This window comes from Jaculus jaculus, chromosome 7, assembly GCF_020740685.1.
Source record: "Jaculus jaculus isolate mJacJac1 chromosome 7, mJacJac1.mat.Y.cur, whole genome shotgun sequence".
Taxonomy (NCBI): domain Eukaryota; kingdom Metazoa; phylum Chordata; class Mammalia; order Rodentia; family Dipodidae; genus Jaculus; species Jaculus jaculus.
The window spans coordinates 9,838,921-9,844,499 of record NC_059108.1 but is presented as its reverse complement, the minus strand read 5'-3'; positions in this window follow the sequence as shown (position 1 = coordinate 9,844,499).

Here is a 5,579-nt window from a genome sequence, read left to right as displayed (position 1 = left end):
TGGTAGTAACTAAATAGTCAACACCACACAGCATTAGGACTAATTGGGCCATTAGGACGCAGTTTCCAGCCTTTTCTGTCCTTAAAGAGAGCCGGGGGTAAACAGAGCCGAGCGACAATGGCAGCACCATGCCGGCATGGATCGTCTCCATTTAAAGGAGATGCAAACAGGATGCACAGAACGTCCTCAAGATCAGCTGGATGGTAACAAACTCAACTGTCCCCTGCCTCACCCCCCACCGCCCCATTCCGGGCAGCATCACACTGGGTTGGAGCAGTGCCATCCAGAGGTGGCGGGCATTCCTTATTGATCAGGACCTGGCCGGTCTTCCACCGCGGGTCAGTGACTTGCTTGAAGCCTCACCGTGGAAGGCTCTGGGCGTAGAATCGGGCTGTACCGTCTGTGGCCTCTAACCCTTATCTTAGGACCAAGCCCCTCAGAGACTTAAAAAAAAACAAATTTGTTTATTTTTATTTATTTATTTGAGAGTGACAGACAGAGAGAGAAAGAGGCAATTAGAGAAAGAGAGAGAGAGAATGGGCACACCGGGGCCTCCAGCCATTGCACACGAACTCCAGACATGTGTGCCCCCTTGTGCATCTGGCTAACGTGGGTCCTGGGGAATTGAGCCTTGAACTGGGGTCCTCAGGCTTCACAGGCAAGCACTTAACTGCTAAGCCATCTCTCCAGCTCTCCTCAGAGACTTTTCACAGCAAAGGTTGGCTTTACCTAAGCTGGAGGGAAAGAGACACCCCTGACCAAGAGGGGAGACTGACTCAGCGGGTGGACACGGGATAACGGTCCTCAGTATGCGAAGTGAGCTGCAAATGATGTGCTCACGTAGACCATGAAAACTGCCTGTGGCCAATCCTGTCCATCTTTCCACGACCTCCAACTGAGCCCAAGGTGCAGGTTTTGGGTCCTCTATCAGAAAGTCTTGGGTGCTCGGGAGATAAGAGACCCAGTGTGCAGATGAGATGTCCTAAGACTTGCAACGGGAAGGAGTTAGAGCAATAGAACTACCAATAAGAGCCAGAAAGAAAGAAAGAAAGAAAGAGAGAGAGAGAGAGAGAGAGAGAGAGAAAGAGAGAGAGAGAGAGAGAGAGAGAGAGAGAGAGAGAGAGGAAGGAAGGAAGGAAGGAAGGAAGAAAGAAAGGAAAGAAAAAGAAAAGAAAGGAAGGAAGGAGGAAAGAAAAAAGAAAAGAGCTAGAGAGATGGCTCCACTGTTAAGACGCCTGGCTGCAAAGCCTGACCCAGATCCACGTCCCCAGTTCCCACATTTCCCCACGACAAGCTCTAACCTCAAAGTTCAAAACACACTACATGGTTGCATTAAGTTTTCTCAGTTTACCCCAAGGAGTAGACCACTTGATTATATCTGCTTCCTAATGAGGAAGCCAGGACCCAAAGGCCAAAGTCTGGGGGAACAGGCTGCTGTCCCCCAAGTTGTCCAGGAAAGTACCTGCAGTGACCTTCGTCATTGCACCCGGCACCACCGAGAGGCCTGGCCAGGCCTCAAAGGGTGTCATGGCTGAAAAATGCCACAGGACAGCCGGGCGTGGTGGCGCACGCCTTTCGCCCCGGCACTTGGGAGGCAGAGGCAGGAGGATCGCCGTGAGTCGGAGGCCAGCCTGAGACTACGGAGTGAATTCGCGGTCAGCCTGGGCTAGAGTAGGCTTGTGGCTTGCAGGCTGGGCTGGGGGCTGGCTCCGTGCTGAAGGGACTGAAAGCTTCCCACATCTGAGGTCAAGGGCGGGTGAAGGAGGCAGCCTGAGATGGCTCCCGTATGGTCGTGTGTCATCCACTCTGTGCTTCCCTCCTGTCCTGTGAGGAGGCAGGCTTTCTTCTGTGAATTCCCAGAAGAGCACACCAGTCCCAGACCCTGCCGGCTCAGTGGGTTCAGAGGTGAGATGGGGATGTGGCATCTGCCTGAGGGCTCTGTGCCGTGCTTCAAGGGGGGCACTTTCTCCCTAAGGTTCCTCCACCAGCCAGTGCAAGTTTGGCTCCGTCACCTCCCTCCCTCTGACCTTGGACCCACTTTAGACGTCACGGAGCCTCAGCTTCCCCATCCAGGAAATGGGGTTGAGCGTTCCCCACCTGATCTTTCTGAATGTCAAGGTAAATTACTTCCCATTTCCCTGTCAGCCCAGAGCCTCTTTGACCCTCTCTGGTGGATTTCAAAGCTTCCAGGGCCGCGCTCGTCCACGTCGACAACCTCATTCTGCGAAAATCACACTGGCTTTTACAGTCTTTACGGGAAGGAAACGGCTAATGCACTGTTTTCCCACTGTGTCAGTAGCCCAATCTCTCTCTAATGGGCTCAAATTGCAGTTTTAAAACCTAAACCTTGAACTTAAACTCTCACAGACATGCTCAGAGGAGGCATACTCCCTGCTCAGGCTTCCAGAGAAAATCAAGACACAGAAAACAACAAGAGGCCCAACAGTCTGCCTCTGAAAAGTAGGGGTGTCGATAACCGCGCCCTCGGCCGCACTTCTCCTGGAGTTTGCCACCAGAAGAATTCAGGAAAATCTTTGGATTTCAAAATGCTAAAAGCTGGGCCTAGAGAGATGGCTTGGCGGTTAAGGCATTTGCCTGCAAAGCCAAAGGATCCCAGTTCGACTCTCCAGGACCCACATAAGCCGGATGCATAAGGGGGCGCACGCGTCTGGAGTTCGTTTGCAGTGGCTGGAGGCCCTGGTGCGCCCATTCTTTCTCTCTCTCTCTCTCCCTCTCTCTCTTAAATAAATAAATAAAATATATATTGAAATGCTAATAGCTTCAAGCGTTGCTTTATCACACTTCCCGATTCTCTTGCCATTGTGCTGTCTCTGGAAGTGCAAAATGAAGGCCTAGGGTCATCCCAAGGGTCAGGGGCCATACCTTCACTGACCTGTATCACCTCGTGCCTAAGCCAGCCTCATCTTCCGAACTCTGCTACCATATTGCCGCCGCAGACCCCCAAGGTCCTCTGTGTGGCTTAGATTGGTGCTACTGTGAGTCACCTTTGCCTTTATTTATTTACTCATTTTGGTTTTTCAAGGTAGGGTCTCATGCTGGCCCAGGCTCACCTGGAATTCACTATGTAGTCTCGGGCTGGCCTCGAACTCACAGCGATCCTCCTACTGCTGCCTCCCAAGTGCTGAGATTAAAGATGTGCGCCACCACACCCCACTACCCTTGCCTTTCATAAGCTATTTTGACCCAGGAGCCCCCGTAAACTAGCAGTTAACACTTTGGATGGAGGTAGAATGGTGCATGCATGTCATTTCGCTGGAGTCCTACAAGGTAGTACACTGTACCCAGCTCTACACCTGAAAAAACTTACCTGTTGCTTAATCGGGGCCCCACAATAGGTGAGCGGCCCGGCAAGGCACTTCATAGCCAAGACACCCCGACATTAGAAGTCACTCTCTGAACCTCTTTGCGTCCACACTTGAATTCTGGTCCTGTCTTTGGCTAGACTGACCTGTGTCATGCAAGACCCACCATGGCAAAGCACGCTGGTGTTAGTTAGACGGGCCAGAGAGAGATGCTTGTTACCTAATCCATTCAGTATGGAGATTACTATTGTACTTGTCTTGGTGAGCCCAAATAAAACTAGTCTCCATGGGACCGGAGAGATGGCTCAGCAGTTAAAGGCACTTGCTTGCAAAGTCTGATGGTCTGGGTTCAATTTCCCAGTGCCCACATAAAGCCAGATGAAAGTGGGGCATGTGTCTGGAATTTATCTGTAGCAGCAAGAGGTCCTGGCGTGCCTATATTCTCTGTCTACCTGCCCCCCTCTTTCTCTCAAATAAATATATATTATTTTTAATTTTAGAGCCAGGCATGGTGGCACACGCTTTTAATCCCAGCACTCGGGAGGCAGAGGTAGGAGTATCATTGCGAGTTTAAGGCCACCCTGAGGCTACATAGTAAATTCCAGGTCGGTCTGGGCTAGAGCAAGACCCTACCTCAAAAAAAAAACAAAAATAATGGGCTGGAGAGATGGCTTAGCGGTTAAGCGCTTGCCTGTGAAGCCTAAGGACCCCGGTTCGAGGCTCGGTTCCCCAGGTCCCACGTTAGCCAGATGCACAAGGGGGCGCACGTGTCTGGAGTTCGTTTGCAGGGGCTGGAAGCCCTGGCGCACCTTTTCTCTCTCTCTCTCTCTCTCTCTCTCTCTCTCTCTCTCTCCCTCCTTCTGTGTGTTGTTCTCGAATAAATAAATAAAAAATAAGCACAACAACAAAAATAAAACAGTTTTCCTTTTTGGTTGTCTCGGGCGCTTTACTTTAGTAATGGAAGGCTGCTTCCCGCCACTGTGCTGCGGATTCCGTGGGAGAGGAACCGCGCCCGCTCTCCAACCACACACTGCAGCAAGAGTCACGAGCACGGAGACAGAAAGGCTTTCCCCCAGTATCTTTCTTCTTCTTCTTCTCCTTCTTCTTCCAAGGCAGGGCTTCACTCCAGCCCCGGCTGACCTAGAACTCACTAAGTAGCCCAGACTGGCCTTGAAGTCACAGTGATCCTCATACCTCAGCCTCCCAAGTGCTGGTATTAAAGGTGTGCGCTGTCACACCCAGCTCTCCCCCCGTATTTTTAATTTTTATTTTCATTTATTTAGTTATTATTTATTTATTTATCAGAGAAAGAGACAGACAGACAGAGAGAAAGACAAGAGAATGGCCATACAACGACCTCTAGCCCCCACAAACGAACTCCAGATGCATGCACCACCACATGCGTCTGGCGGGTTCTGGGGAGTCGAACCTGGGACCTTATGCTTCATAGGCAAGTGCCACAACCACTAAGCCATCTCTTCAGCCCCAGATTTTTTGTCCGTTGCCTCCAAAGCAGTCAGTAGATGGCTTTCCTTCCTCTCTGTGCCTAAGAGGTCAGTGGGCTTTTCAGAGTAAGCCACAGAGCACTCAAAACTGATTGTTAGTGGTCGTTACTGTCTCAGAGCAGTGGGCAAGGGAGCACCCTTGGCTCACAAGTTTCAAAACTGTCAGTTCCTGGTATGTTGGTCCACTTGGGTCGGGCCCTGTGGCGAGAGAGCACGTTGTGGTGGAGCGCATGGAGGAGAAAAGCTGCTCACCTCACAGCCAGGAACTGAAAAGGAAGAGAGCTGGCTGGGGTGCCCAATACGTCCTTCAAAGGCATGCCACCATTGACCTCAATTCCCCTGCCTGGACTCTGTGTTTGAACATTCCATCCCCCTCGTCACAAGCTTGGGCACCAATCTTTTAGTGCATGGATCTTTGAAGAGACACAGCCAGCCACAGTGAGAGTTCTTACAGGTTTCATGGAATAAACCACTTTATTTTTATTTTGTTTTATTTTTCTTTGTTTTTATTTATTTATTTGAGAGTGACAGACAGACAGAGAGAGAAAGAGGCAGATAGAGAGAGAATGGGTGCACCAGGGCCTCGAGCCACTGCAAACGAACTCCAGATGCATGCACCCCCTCGTGCATCTGGCTTATGTGGGTCCTGGGGAATCGAGCCTTGAACCGGGGTCCTTAGGCTTCACAGGCAAGTGCCTAACCACCAAGCCATCTCTCCAGCCCAAAGCACTTGATTTTAATTTATTTATTT